Source organism: Pan troglodytes, chromosome 7 (assembly GCF_028858775.2).
Source record: "Pan troglodytes isolate AG18354 chromosome 7, NHGRI_mPanTro3-v2.0_pri, whole genome shotgun sequence".
Taxonomy (NCBI): domain Eukaryota; kingdom Metazoa; phylum Chordata; class Mammalia; order Primates; family Hominidae; genus Pan; species Pan troglodytes.
This window is the reverse complement of record NC_072405.2, coordinates 80,886,252-80,902,347: the sequence shown is the minus strand read 5'-3', so window position 1 is coordinate 80,902,347 and position 16,096 is coordinate 80,886,252. Positions and strand designations below refer to the sequence as shown.

General features: G+C 36.7%; 1 pseudogene; it reads left to right on the top strand.

Annotated features, from left to right (window-relative positions):
* The window catches only part of LOC472791 (transient receptor potential cation channel subfamily A member 1-like), a 61,138-nt pseudogene that overhangs the window by 2,704 nt on the left and 42,338 nt on the right, over positions 1-16,096 (top strand).

The window sequence follows — 16,096 nt, the reverse complement described above, 5'->3', positions numbered from 1 at the left end:
TCCAATTGTTATCTCTCACCTTAGTTTCCAACCTTTTGGCCACATTGCTACTTATATGTATTTCATTAAAGCAACCTAAAACAGATGTGTTTGATATTTCTGTTTTAAGGGGTTTAGTTAGAATTAGCTTATCTAAAAGTGATCTAGTCTATTATGTTCTGAATCTAATCACATAGTTTTGAATCATAAGGAATCTGAAGTGACTCTGTGACAACATGAAACTACATTAAATGAATATATAACTTGTCTAAATGACATCCTTGGCTTACTTTCAGAACTTTAAAAAATCTTTTCAAAGCCTGACAATACGTCAGGTACTGATTGAGAAGATCTAGTACATCTGATATGCTCGTGTAAAATATTTAGATGCTGTTTTGTTATTGTGAATTCAATAGTGCCTTGTGAGCATCTGAACCTAGTACTCCCTCTAAAGAGTGTGGAATTGGGTTTGTGTTGACAGCACATCGCTGAACAGACATCCCAAACTGCTCATTCTGGCACTAGGGAGTGGGCAGCACAATCTCTTTATTACCCAAATAGTGTATCAAATTCAAGTGCCAGAATGCTTCTAAATAGACTTAGATCAACATTTTCTTTGATAGCATGAGACATGAGAATACCCTATTTCCACAATAATCCCATTTTAAATTTATTACTGAATATGTGTAAATTTGGAAGTGGTTGGATGCTCATTGTCATATGCTATAGTCACTAAAGCCATATGTAGCTTATATAGAATTCTTTTTTTTTTTTTGGTTAAAAAGTAACATATCTCAGTTTAAGAGACTACTATAGAACAGTGATTTGTTAAGTACTGTTTTGTGATTCTAGAAGCAAAATCCAAAGTTCAAAAATTTAAGAAATTAAGTTTTATTTATTCCAATTTGACATTTACTGAATGAATCCTCATATCTTAAATCATTTCTTAGCTATAATTAAGATACATTAAATACTTTAATACATCATTTTAATTGATAGCTTTTCTTTTCAGTAGTGAGAAATGCTCTAGTTATCCTTAAAATAACAAACTAGAATTTGAACACATATATTATCATGTGGCATATGTGACTAGTTATGGTCAATGGTAGAATTAAAGCAAGTATCTGATTCATTTGTTTGGGGAAGATTTCTTCATTTCCTTGGCAACAAAGAAGAAGGCCTTTATTTCTAAGCATATATGAGTTTATGGTCAAAAAATTAAAACATTTATTTCACATACTGAACAATTTGGGGGCATTTTTTCATACCTTCTTTGTATCTGTAAATATTTTGTGTATTTCAAGAAAAACTTTTACTTTATTATAAGCATGATAAAGAGTTTTGGATAATAAATTATTTAAGACTATAAAATGATTAACTTTATAGTCATAAGTTTTGCATATGCTTGTTTGTTGTAATGGTGTTTAAATACCTCTAGGAGGATTTTGAAGGAAGTGCATATGGATTACAAAACTTTCAGAAACAAAAGATATTAAACAATTGTGATGACATGAACGCCTTCTCTTCACAATATGCTGTAGGAAAAGGTCAATTCGAGTAGATGGAGATGTTCCCTGAAGATTTCCTTCCTGGAGGTAACAAAACATTACAATGCATCTTCTAGAAATCTTTTATCCCATTCAATTCACTGGGAAGAGTGGAATAAAGTGATTCTTAAGGGTAATTAGTTTCAATTATAAAGAGCCTGTATATTTCACTTAGAAATGTGGGTTTTCCTACACACCAGCACTCCTCAACTTCTTCTACTGAAATATTGCAAAACATAGTGCAGAGATCTAGGACACCCCACAACAAGCACAGACTTTATTTGAATTTTTAGGTAGATTGTAAAAATGCATATATATTTATATACTCTTCTATACTATTTCCATTGAGGTTATTCTACACCTAAATTATTATCATTGAAGAAAATGGACACTTCAAGAAGGTGTAACATCCCCCCACAGTGATGTTTTCCAGATGCCAGCCTTGTACACTCTGCCTTGTTTAAGCAGTTCAACTGCAGGCAATGAGGGAGGTGGATGCCACAGAGATGGAGGCAGTGAGATGGTGTGATAAGACCTTCACTATATAAGATAATTCCATCAATATTGTGGAAGATGGATTAGAAGTGGAAGCCAAGCTAAAAAGCTATTTTGGTAGTAAACAGAGGATAAAAGTTCACCAGGGTTGTGAGGCTACAATAAGGAGACAGGGAGAGGTTCAAGAGATATTGGCATGTAAAGTCAACAGTGCTTAACAGCAGAGTAAATGGGAAGAGAAAGGGGCAGGGAGTTGGAACTGACTTTGAAATTCTTAAAGTTAGGAGATTAGGCTAATAATATAAACATCCCCCAAAAGGAGGAATATGAGAAAACAGAAAGTAAGTGAGTGCGAAGGTGTGAGATTTGGTCACTGTGAGTTTGAAAGGCCCAGGGGACATCCACTTGGAAATATCCAGCAGGCAATATCTATAATCTTCAATAATATCTGGAAATATCCAGAAATGTAGAATGAAAGGGGCTGCCCTACAGGAGCATGATTGCATAGGAAGTCGATGAGACAGTGGAAATGCATGAAAATACTTTAGGGGATCACAAAATTGCTAGTTAAGGTAGCTAAGAGTAGAGTACAAACACCAAGAGACAGATGGCAGAGGAAAAGCCAGAAAAAGATGAAGATAGTGATGGATAAAAATTGATGATACTCAAGCCATGGGAGAAGTTACTGGGACAGAAGAGTTAGAAGGAGCTCTTGCCACAAAGAGATCAAGTAGGAAGATCACGATAAAGCCCCTACATTAGAAGGCCCCGGTGACTTCTGTAAAAATGATTTCTGAAAAGTGATGAGGATAAAAGTGAAATTCAAGTTATTTAATTAGTGAATGGGAGTTTGTAAATATAGATCCCTGTTTAAGTTTGGTGCCAAATGGAATGATGAATGGAGTGATTCTTCTTGATCAGACGGAACAGTCAAGAGATGTGTGTGTGTGTCCATGCATGTATGTGTGTTGTTTAGAATGAAGCACTTAGATGAATAAAAGGAAATAGTGGAGAGATATATTTTAAAAAGGAGAGAAACAGAAAATGTGGCTACATGGTTCCAAGTACCATAGATGGTCCCCAAATCATGTTTATGAGACAATACTTTTTCTCCTTTTCTGGACATAAAGATAACACTGCCACTAATTTACAAGGTTGATATGTCCATTTTAGAATAGCTATAGGACTTTGCAGGATGAAAGGACCTATTACTTGTATGCTGAGCTCACAGGATAAATAGTGCCATATATCGTATTGTAGAAATATATGGAAACCAGGTGTGGCATCAGGGACTCAAGCTCGAATTCTAATCTTGTGGTTTATTAGTGGTGTGTCTTTTTTTCTTATTAACATTTTCTGAGCCATTCCTACAGGCCAGGCACTCCGCTGTGATCTTTAAAGACACGATTTAATATTATTGTCCCAATAACACTGCAACATTGCAAGGTGTCTCTCTCTGTGTGTGTGTGTAGGCATATGAATATATGTTTTGTATTTTTTTTTTTTTTTTTACAAATTTTGAATACGAGAAAGCTGAGGTTCAGAGAGGCATGGTAACCATACCTCCTTACTGGCTCTGTGATGTTGGCAAGACTTTTAACCTCTCTGGACCTCAGCATCTTCCTCCTGAACATTTGTCATGGTGATGCCTAGCAGGCTGTTGGGGCTTGAAAGAAATAATGGTCACGTGAACTTAGTAGAGTGCCCAGTATATAGTTCTTTGTTTTATATAATCTCAATATTTTATCACAATACCCCAACTCATATAGATAAAAATATGTAGCAATTGGAGGATCTTTCTCTTATGACTGCTATGGATAGAAATTTAACTCAATTGATAAAGTCAGTGCCATGCTTCTATATATTCCCATTAGGTGCCCATTAAATGTTTCATGAGAATTGAAGCTATGTTTTTAGTTTCCATAGAAAAGATGCAGCTGATTTCAGTTGCACTTGGCACTGAGTTTTGCAGTGGATAGGCACTCAAGAGGTGTTGAGCAAAATCTAACCCATATTTTGGTTTCTTTTTCTAGTGCTGAATGCAATGATTATGGATGATTATGGAATAGCCCTCTGTACTGTGCTGTAGATGAAAACCAAATTGAAAGCGTTAAGTTTCTACTCAGCAGAGGAGCAAACCCAAACCTCCAAAACTTCAACATGATCGCGCCCCTCCACGTAGCTGTGCTGGGCATGAACAATGAGGTGATGAAGGTAAGGCTACTGGCTGGCTCCAAAGGGCCTGACCGGCGGCGCAGGTGCTGGTACCCAGATCCAGCTCTCTCTGCCTGCACCAGGATGAGCACCTTCTGAGCTTCCAGATCAAATGATATGTAATAATTACATTTGCTCTACTTCTCACCAACTAATGTTGATAATGATGATTAGTTCTAACTTTATTGAACAGTTCTTATTTACCAAGCACCTTTAAAGAGCTTTGTGCATGTTCGTTTATTGAATTCTCATCTAAATAAGCCCTCTATGAAGTAAGATCTAATAAAATACTAGTATTCCCATTTCATAGCTGAGTATGCTGAGGTGCCAAAAGAATTTGAATAGCTTGCCTAATGGCACATCACAAGTAAAACAGCAAGACTAAGGAATTTTATTTTCATCTTTATGTTTTCAAGTTTAGGCTTTATCTCTTTTACCTGACTGATTTAATGACAAAGGAAGAAGGTATTGAGAGCCTCAGTGAAAGCAGAAAACATAATTGTGACTTGCTGTTTTAGTTAGAGTGTATGGCCTGTTAGATTAGTTCGCTGAAGACATGACAATACCATTGGGAGACATCTTATTGGTTTTCAAGGTGTAACAATAAGCTTGATCAAGTAGAGGAAATCCTGGAAAATTGCTAAAGGGTAAAAATTAGGCCATGGCTTTTAAACTACCTCTCAAAGTCTGTCAGACACACTAGAAAACAAACATGCTTAACTGATGAAGAATGGAGTTTACAAATGGATCGTGTTCCAGAAGTTCATTTCTAAGGTAGGCTATTTGGAACTTACAATAAATTTTCTTGTAGAAATATTATTGCAAATGATGATTTGGCTATTTGTGGTAAGCCACAAGAAAACCAACTTCTCTATAAATCGCCAAAGAGATGCATGAGTTTCTGGCTCCCTTTAGCCCAAAAACCTTTTCTCTCAGCCTTCTGAGACCTTGGCTCCTTTACGTTTGGCATGAAGGGTATTAGAGGAGCCACTTTCTGCTTTCCTGCTGTTCCTTGTATATGGCTCTATCAAAATTCTTAACACATGATATTGGAATCAAACATTCAGGTGCTTTTTTTGCCCCCTGGGTAATTATCCTTGAAGGAGGGCTGTGTCTTGCTAATCCAAATATCTCTTATTCCTCAGCACTGTGGTGGCAAATGATGAATGAATGAGTAAATTGGAGTTCTGGCTGACTGAGAAGGGGCGAGCTGAAGTCTCAGTACCTATGAGATAGGTCAGAGTGGCTCCCTGAAGAGGTTACTAGAAAGTCCTCTGGAAACAAGCTGGTTTTTGTTGTTGTTCTTGTTGTTTTATTAAATATCTGCATTATTCATGAGCCAACTGTTGTTTCCATATCATCCGGGTTGGGCCACTAAGGACTGCAGGGACTCCCACAGAAATGTCACATATTTCCTCATGGAGCTCTGTGCTCCCTCTGAAAGCCCTTTTTAAGAACAAATATCTATTAACTCAATTAATATTGGCTCTGAAAGTGTGGTTTGGGAATATGAAGACAGACAACTGTTGAAAGACTATTGTTATTAGAAAGCAGAAACCTCCAGACCAACACATTCAGAAAGATAGGTATCACATAGAAATAGAAAATAAAGCTCCTAACTGATTCATAAATTCAGTGATGAACATAAAACAAATTTTCCTGATGACACCAGAACAAGCAGAAAAATAGAGTTCTAAGTAAAATTGACTCTCCCCTACTTGCTCTTACCAACCACAACTATGTGTAAAAATATTTTCAGACTCCTCTGGTTCACCAGAGATGACAGGAATAGAAGGAGGAGAAGGTGTTTTGGAATGTCTCCCCTCATGCTTGCAAACAGCAGTCCTCTCTACCTGCCTCTCCCTGTTATACCCATGGTCCAGCCTCTACCCACCTAGCCCCTGCCAGTTTAGAAGCTGCTCCACTAACCTTCCGTCAAACCTTCCTCTGCTGCCTATAATGGTTGTAAAGTAAAAAAACTGTCATCCACACATCACTTCAAGTTCTTCAACAAATGATTTATGGTATGCATAATATTCCCTGGGACACATTGGCCTGGGGATTAGGGGGTGGTTTTTTCTCTCAGTGGCCTGCAGGCCTTAGTTCTTGGGGCTTTACTTCAAAGTATCCAGTTGTTTGACCCTTCCATGAGGCTTTCCAGATTCTCATCAAAGGGACCTGTGGAGGGCTCACCTCCGAACCTTCCAGACTTGCTTGGTCATGACTGAATTTGGAGTAGGTGCACAGTTTAGTTACTCTCTCTGGGATCTCTGCCACATATAACTGAACACAGCTTTTTGAAAGATTGTGCTTTTGGTGGTACAGTAATAACAGCCTAATGCTACACTTTTATGGTCTATGATTCTAAGAGGGCAAAGAGAGAAAAGCCTCTTCTATGGTAGGTTATTTTCCATATGAATCTACAGCTTCTTAAGAAGAGAATGCAAAGGTGCCTAAAGTCCATGGAAGGAATCTTGTGTTCTCATTTCCCTTAATTCATCAATCATTTTCCCACGTAGTTTTATGTACAAAATCTCAGTGTAATTTTCATTTATGAGCAGAATTAATTAGTAAACCTAATTCATTTACTGACACTCACATGGGTGTGTTCTGTTAACAAGAGGCTCTGGTAAAAGGTTGTATACTTTTTTAAGGAAGCCAATGTTTTTGAGAAACAGCTTATTTGATAAATTCTTTTAACATTATTTAATTATAAGGACATGCCATTGTTTATCATAGTCTTTCTGCAAGAGAAAAAGCCTCTAGTAGGCCAATTTAAAGATTTGATATTTAGATGAGATAATTTTGTTACATTGAATATAAAAAAAAGACTGGTCAAAGATCTATAGACACTTGGGCAATAATCAGCTGGCCGTCAACCAGGTGAGGCAGTAACAGGTCTTCAATGAAATTCTATCAGAAAAATTACTTGACCATTTTATCAGGTTGCTAATTTCTTATCTCTCTTTCTCTGTCTTTTCCTTCCTTCCTTCCTTACTTCCTTCCTTCCCTCCCTACCTCCTTCCTTCCTCCCTCCCTCCCTTCCTCTTTCTCTCCCTCTCTCTCTCTCTTTCTCTTTTTCTCTCTTTCTCTCTTTCTTTCTTCTTTTTTTTTTCTTGCACTGTCTCCCAGGGTGGAGTGTGGTGGCATGATCTCAGCTCACTGCAACCTCTGCCTCCCGGGTTCAAGCAATTCTCCTGCCTCAGCCTCCCAAGTACCTGGGACTACAGGCTTGCGCCATCAAGCCCAGCTAATTTTTGTGTTTTTAGTAGAGTTGGGGTTTCATCATGTTGGCCAGGCCGGTCTCAAATTCCTGACCCCAAGTGATCCACCTGCCTCAACCTCCGAAAGTGCTGAGATTACAGGCATGAGACACCGTGCTCGGCCAGGACGCTAATTTCTTACATTGTAGAAAAAGTTTCCATTGCAGACCAAGTTTGAATTAATTGAGTTAAGCCTTACCAAAGTGTTATGCAAAACTCTGTTTTGTTTACTGAAAAGAGTTTCCATTGACATTTCCTAGGATGCTTGCAATCTAAGTAAAAGAAAAATGACTGGTAGGGGGAGAAAAACCATTCTCTTCCTGCCTCCCTCCCTCCCTCCCTCCTTCTCTCTCTTGCTCTTACTTTCTTCCTTCTTCCCTTCCTGACTTCCTCCTTCACTGCGAACACATTCTAAATGGCTCCACAAATTTATTTTTCTGAAAATATTAGTGAATATAGCTTCACCTAATACTAGTCAGAAGTATTAAGTGAAGCTATAACTTTTATCTACAATTAGTATTTACAATGCTACAACTCATTATCACCGTAATTGTTGTGACATTGAAATCATGATTATTTCATCTATTTGAGAAATTTACTTAGTGCCCACAGTATGCAGAATTTTGTGCCAGATTGTGTGGGAGAAGGATGAAAAAACATAAATAGAAATGGTCCCTGGCATCTGAGAACTTAAAATCTAGTGGAAGACAAGTATTTTATTTGGAAATCTGTAAAATTTTGACAATTATTCTCCACTTTTGTGTAGGTCTTGCTTGAGCATAGAAGTACTGATGTTAATTTGGAAGGAGAAAATGGAAACACAGCTGTGATGATCGCATGCACCAAAAATAATAATGAAGCATTGCAGATTTTGGTTTGCATATTTGTCATATCTTTCTGCTTTCTTTATCTTTTCATGAATACAACATGGATTATTATTATTTACAAAAGCTGTTGAGTTTTTCTCCTTAGAAAAACATAAAATACAGAAACTATGTCAGAAAAAAAAGTTGTTCTATGTGTTTTTGTATACACACTCCCTGCCTTAAGTGGATCTGAGATTGCTTTTAGAAGACAAATAGTAAAGCAGTAATGAAAACTATGAGAAATTCAAAGTGAAAAGAAAATATAGGCAGGAAAAATTGAGATGAAGCTGGTGGTCAGGCTAGAATGCGAAATACAAAGTGTAATGGCCTGTATCTTACAAAGATGGTTTGCACATTCGATTCTGAGCTTCTGAATTGTCAAAGGAAAGATGAATATAATTAGTTCCAGACTTATCGGGCCCATAAAATAAAAGCCAAAAGAAGCATAGCCAATCCTGAAAACCTGAAGAAATTATTGCCACGTGTTCCCAAAAACAGTGCCCTGAGTGATGAAATGACAAAGGTTGTTAGCCACATGCCTGAGAGCAGAGCCAGCTTTGTCTCTGGCGAGGCTTCCTGACGTGGTCCAGTGAGGGGATGGAGATGCTTGTCTACATGACTTCCTCCTGCTTCTGGCAGTGATCCATCTGAGTGTGCTGTTACAGTCCCAGCAAAAAGCCTTGTTTCAAATATTCCTTAATCACTTGCATGTTATCCAGACCAGGATCTTTATTTTTACCACAAGATTTTGCCTCTTTACCATCCCAGAGAGTAAGAAAATGAAATAAAATAATTTAAAAATATTTGCCTAGTGTTTAAATGTACCATACATGTATGTTTTAGCACCTTTACTAGATGTACTTAGAGACAGGTACATACTCTAAGCTCTCATGATTGGACCAAAAAGAGAATAAATGATAAAGAGAATAAAAATAAATTAACTAACACTCAAACCAAGAATTTAGGAAAAGAACCTTAAATTAACCAAAGGAAAATCGGTATAAAGAAATAGTAAAGTTAAAAGTCCTACAGAAAACAATGTATTTTTAAAGTCTGATTTCCTTGCCAATTTAATTTTTATGTGTATACTGTATGACAATATTGTTCAAAAAGCTTTTACTTAGCAATATTCTTCTTCTTATTATTATTATTGTTTTTTTTTGAGATGGAGTCTCACTCTGTCACCCAGGCTGGAATGCAGTGGCGCATCTCGGCTCACTGCAACCTCCACCTCCCGGGTTCAAGCGATTCTCCTGCTTTAGCCTCCCGAGTAGCTGGGACTACAGGAGCATACCACCACAAATTTTTGTATTTTTAGTAGAGATGGGGTTTCGCCATGTTGGCCAGGCTGGTCTCGAACTCCGGACCTCAGGTGATCCACTCGCCTCGGCCCCCCAAAGTGCTGGGATTACAGGCAGGAGCCAACGTGCCCGGCCAACAATATTCTTTAATAATATGATTTTATAAAGTACATCTTCCATTTCTGGACTATATTATACATATATATTTCTGGGCTATTATATATATTATAGAAACTAAACTAATACTATCTCTAAAAGCTGAGATTACAGGTGGTATTTGGTTCTACACACATTTCTGTTTACTCAAAATATTTTCTTTTGAAATAATTAAAAGTACTTAAAACAAAACTGAAGGTTAATGATCTATAGAAAATGATAGTTTAAAATGATTGGCTCAGATTATCAATGTAATATAACACTTAGTTCTTCTAACACCTTTTTAGTGAAGAACTATCATTAGTGAAAATGCTTGATTTTCATGGCTTAACAAGAGTGCTGGCATATTCATTTATTAATTTTATATAAACAGAAGGAAAAGCATCTGGGAAATATTGTCATTTTATTCGCATAAGAAATTGAAAATGGGTATAGAAGTCATGATAGTGTCTTTAAAAATTTTATTAATTCCATTGAAAAATATGTTGACTTTAGTTTGCTGGGATATCAAAATTTATATTTTTGTGTCTACATTGTTACTTCTTTGGAAGATATAAAATGTCCCTATTTCAGAATCTTTGCTTAGCTCAAAATTACTTTCATGCTTAGATTTTATAATATATGAAGCTCTCTATGTGCTTTTACATAGACATACAGTGTAATTTGTGATTTGAGGTTTAACTGGTGTCATTTTTAGTTTTGTCTTTTCTTCCAGCTTCACAAAGGAGCTAAGCCATGTAAATCAAATACATTTGGATGTTTTCCTATTCATCAGGCTGTACTTTCAGGTTCCAAAGAATGCATGGACATAATACTGAAGTTTGGTGAGTAGAGGCTTTTCCATATATACACTATAAATAAGTCTACTCTGGTGGGTGCTATTACTTTGAAAAATGTTTAACCAAATTTACCACAGGCTTGTATGTGTCTCAGTGCCCTTCCTTTTTTTAAAAAATAAAAAACCCTCCCTATTATTTATTTTATATATTTGTTAAATTGAATGCTATTTTCTTCTAAAGGTGAAGAGCACGGGTACAGCAGACAGTCCCACATCAACTTTGTGGATAATGGGAAAGCCAGACCTCTCCATCTGGCTGTGCAAAATGGTGACTTGGAAATGATCAAAATGTGCCTGGACAATGGTGTACAAATAGACCTAATGGAGGTAACTCTTTGTATTTGATATGACACTTTCATCTTAGAGTTGTCAAAAGCATATAAAATGCTTTATAGCTCTTTTACGGTTAATTTACATTGAAATACACACAAGAAATAAATATTATTTCCTTCTGCTTCTGCAGAAGCAGAACAAGGGGATACCCCAAGTTTCGGTGTATGTAAAGAAATTTGAGACCTCCCTAAAACAATTGCAGACACAAATACAGATAGAATAAAGACGATATCTAGTTCAATTGCTGTTACACAAGTTAAGGCCTACCCTCAGAAGATGATAATGTTCAGCTAGGAACATTAAAGCCCAATCATGAATGTCTTTGGCTTTAGTTCTATTCGGAAGAGTTATCATTTTTAAAACTAAGGACCACTTAACTAATTTCTAAAAACATGTCTATGAAAATGCTGACTGTGTTTGGGATCTGACCTTATGCCAGGCATCTCTGACCAAAAGTATAGAGTTTGGGCCCTTTTCCCTTCAATATCTGGGTTTTGGGTGGCAACAAGCTCCCCTCCAAGATACTGCAAAGGCCTGTGCTTTCTGGAGGAAGAGAAGATTGGTTATTAATTTCATGTATCTTCTGGACACTAATCCTAAGTCCCTTCAATATAGAAATAAGAGCTGCCACTCTTGGTATGGATTCTGAAGTCACTTCCTACGCTGAGTGCTTACGGCAATGAATGAGACGTCGTTCTCATGTTCCTGGGGGAAAGAATGTTACCCAGACGATGATGGTGGAAGTATATGCCAGGAGTTGTTTTATTAGAAAGAAGCACACTTGTCAGCTACAAATTTTGTATGGATGCTCTTCTTTGTAGGTCCATAAAATCAAGGAATATCTATTGCATTTCAGATGATTAATGGTGATCAGTTTCATCTGATCACCATTAATCATCTGAAATGTAATTGATATTCCTTGATTTTATTGACCTGGGACAAAAAAACTCACAGATGAATATAAGTTACATTCTTAAATTTGGATTTAAATATTGATTCTAGTATTAAAACCCTTTACAGAAGGCAAAGTGCACAGCCCTTCACTTTGCTGCATGGAGAGACTGAGATTATTAAATTATCGATATCGTCCTATTCTGGTGGCATGGATATTGTTAATGCAGCTGATGAAAGTCATCAGACTGTGCTTCACAGGCAAGTTTTCTACCTATCATTCTGTATACAGACTTTTAGTCTTCTCATGTTAAATTAGAAATTGCAAAGAGCAGTTAGTACTAATGGAAGCAAAGATTATGTAGTTTAAAAGAAAAGAACAAAATAGCAAAGACCCTGTGTATCAACTGGAATTGCTTGTGTTCCTGGGGAATGGGAGTATAATGTTAAAGAAATTCCACAGAATAAAATCTCCTGTGGCATATTCTGAATCGAGTCCAGTGGATATAGGATCAAGATTAATTTTCTATATGCTAAAGAAGTCTACATACAAGGTCTTCCAAGCCTTTTCTACTCTGTTCCAATTTCTCATATTTATTTTATCCCCATTTTTAATGACAATAATGGAGGAGATACGTATGGATATTTTACTTTTCCCACCATAATCCCTTCTGCTAATCCCCCAATTATACATAAATGGTTTCAAAAGATAAAGTTTTAGGAAATTATAACCAAGTTGCCAAAAACGCTAAAAAATTTCTGTGAAGTTTGACAGAAATACACATCAGGGAAAATGTATTAAACTGTAGGCTTACTAGGTGCTAGGATAGGAAACAAGCAGTGTATATTGGAAATTCAATTCTTGTGGAAAGACAAGTACGAAATGCTCCCCATGTGAGCGAAAGAGTTGTCTGAGTTGAGCCTTCAGTCTCTCAGTCTCATACACACACACACAGACACACACACAGACACACACACACACACAGAGAGTCAGAGTAGCCGATATATTTTCAATAGGTAACCAGACCTGGAAATCTATCTATCTAAATATCTCTTAGAAAAAAAGCGGATCACGAGGTCAGGAGATCGAGACCATCCTGGCCAACACAGTGAAACCCCGTCTCTACTAAAAATACAAAAACTTAGCTGGGCATGGTGGAGGGCGCCTATAGTCCTAGCTACACCGGAGGCTGAGGCAGGAGAATGGCGTGAACCCGGGAGGCGGGGCTTGCAGTGAGCCGAGATCGTGCCACTGCACTCCAGCCTGGGCGACAGAGCAAGACTCCGCCTCAAAAAAAAAAAAAAAAAAAAAAGAAAAAAGAAAAAAAGAATCTCTAGCTACCAATAAAAGATCTGTTTCTAATGAATGTACACATTTGCAAAACCACCAGCCACGATAGGATATGTGTGAAGAGAAAGGAACTCCCACTTAGGATGAATTTGCAAACTAAAATTGTATAGCATAAAAGAAAACATAAAAAAAAGTCAACAAAAAGCCAATTTATTTCCAAGAAAATAGAAATAACAGGGGAATCTGAAAATAATTTTGAAATAAAGATATTTGAGACCTTAAAAAATTTAAAGGAAGGTTAATAAGTTATGTAAAAGTAAGTATATGAAGACAACATAGAATTGTAAAAACGGGTTGTCATATATGAATCTGGGATTGGTGATATGAAAATGATACAGTAAAATAAAAAAGTTAAAAAGGAGCCATTGAAATAAAATTAAAACTCAATAGACTAACTTCTAGACCAGAGATTCTCAAACTGTTGCAGATTGGAATCATGTGGGTAGCTCCTAAAATCCCAGTACCAATTAATACCCTTTAATATATAAAATCTCTGGGATGAGTGGCAGGAATTAAAAAAAAAAACTCTTTGATTTGAATGTGTCGCTAATTTAGAAACCCAATAATTTGGTTACTGTTGAAGTGCATCTTTAGAAAACAGCCTTAATATATCAATATGCATGAGATGAAATTATCTTAGGTAGATGGGTACTTAATGTTATAATTTATTCCCTAAAATTACTAAATGTAACTAATATGTTTTAAATATAATGCAATATCTTGTCATATTTTGGGTGAAAATTAGCAAACTGATTCTGAAATTTATATATAAAAGGCCAAGAATACTTGAGACAATCTTGAAAGAAAGAAATGAGATTTGCTAATCTCAGCACTTTGGGAGGCCAAGGCGGGTGGATCACGAGGTCAGGAGATCAAGACCATCCTGGCTAACACTGTGAAACCCCGTCTCTGCTAAAAATACAAAAGAAACAAAACTAAACAAAAAAGTTAGCCAGGCATGGTGGCAGGTGCCTGTAGTCCCAGCTACTCTGGAGGCTGAGGCAGGAGAATGGCGTGAACCCGGGAGGCGGAGCTTGCATTGAGCCCAGATCGCGCCACTCACCGCACTCCACCTGGGCGACAGAGCGAGACTCCGTCTCAAGTGGGCGACAGAATGAGACTCCGTCTCAAAAAAAAAAAAAAAAAAAAGAAATTATTAACATGTCTTAAGGAGGCGCTTTAATATAGATTGAAAACTTTTACTTGCTTTTTAAATTAACATTATCTGTATGACTGGCTGTGAGATGATACCAAAATGTTTTCTATCCTTTCCATAATTATTTTTGGCTTCATAAAAAACTCAAGTTAACACTGCCATTTAACTTTTGCCAAAGAGGAGTCTCCCAAAGAGGGACTTTTTGAACCCCGCAGGTGAATTTGAGACATACCTTGCATGTAGCTATTGTTATTCCCCATGATCATAGCAGTACCAGCGATTTCTTTGTCTCTTCTATCTTGGGACAGATGTTACTACTCACTTCAGAATATCTCCATGGTGATTTTACAGGAGAAAACAGGTTTCCTAAAGGATAAGGAAGAAAATATTGTGATGTATTTGGTGTTTTCCTATTATTATTACTTTGAAAATGCTACCCTTATCAGAATCAAATTATAAATTTTGAAAGCTTACTAATTCTTTAACATTCTATCATGTTATTCTATGATTAGCTAAATTCACTTTCTGAATATAGTAGCTTTATTAAATACATTTGTATTTACATAAATAGTACTTTAATTATAATGTTTATAATTCTGTTTTTTCAGAGCTTCATTATTTGATCACTGTGACCTGGCAGACTGTTTAATTTCACTGGTAAGTATTCCATTTACTGGTTTATTTTTGTTACTATTTATAGGTGAAAAAATCATATGATTACATAATAGGGATTTTCAAAAATAAATCAAATTTTAATTTATTGCTTATCAGCAAAAAATGTGATGTGTACAAAAGGATGATCGACACACTTGGAAGCAGAGTATATTGTACATGAATATGTAATGGCCAAACATTACTGTGAACTTAGAAGTGTCAAAGCGTACTTTTGGATATCCATGTCAGTGTTTTTAGTGCAGGAAGTTGGCAGGTACATTGCAAGGAAAGCTGTTCCCATGGCATGTTAGAGGGTCCTAGGGGAGTGTGATCTTGGGTGGTGATCCTTCTTCGCCCTGATTGCTTTGAGGTGGAGGCAGGACAGGCAGCACTGGGGGAAGCTCCTACCCCAGCTGCCTCAGTGCCACCTTTACAAACAATGAAAAACTGAGGAGCCAAAAAATATTGTCAAAGGTTTACTACAAGAGAAAGCATGAAGCATGAGATCTTTTTCACTCTAAGAAGTGGAATCAGTCAGCTTTTGAGTTGAACTTTAATAAGCCCATTATAGAGATCAAAGTGTGGTGAATTTATTTAAGTGGCACTATATCAGCAATGACGGATTTCCGTTGGTAGTATTGAACATTTTGTGTTGTCAATAACAACTATTGAAATTGTCACACTTACATAGAAGAGTCCTGGGGAGACTCATTATATACTTTAAACTATGCATTATATACCATAAACCTTAAACCATGGTCATTCATGGTTTCCTGCAAAGGCTGCCATCTCTTCGCCAGGCAAGAGAAATGTGGCCTCACTGACCACCATGGAGCTTGCCAAGGGGATGCTGCCCCCATTGTCATTTATATTCAGTGGGTCCCAAAAGAACATGGAAATATCCACATTTGGAGTTTAAGCTATTAATATTTTTTATTACTCTGTGTAAGGTATAGAATTCTTTCCATGGAATTTTAAAAGGGCTTTGATTTCTTGTCATATCAAATATTGTAATACATAATGGTTAACATTGACATTCATTTTAACAATAT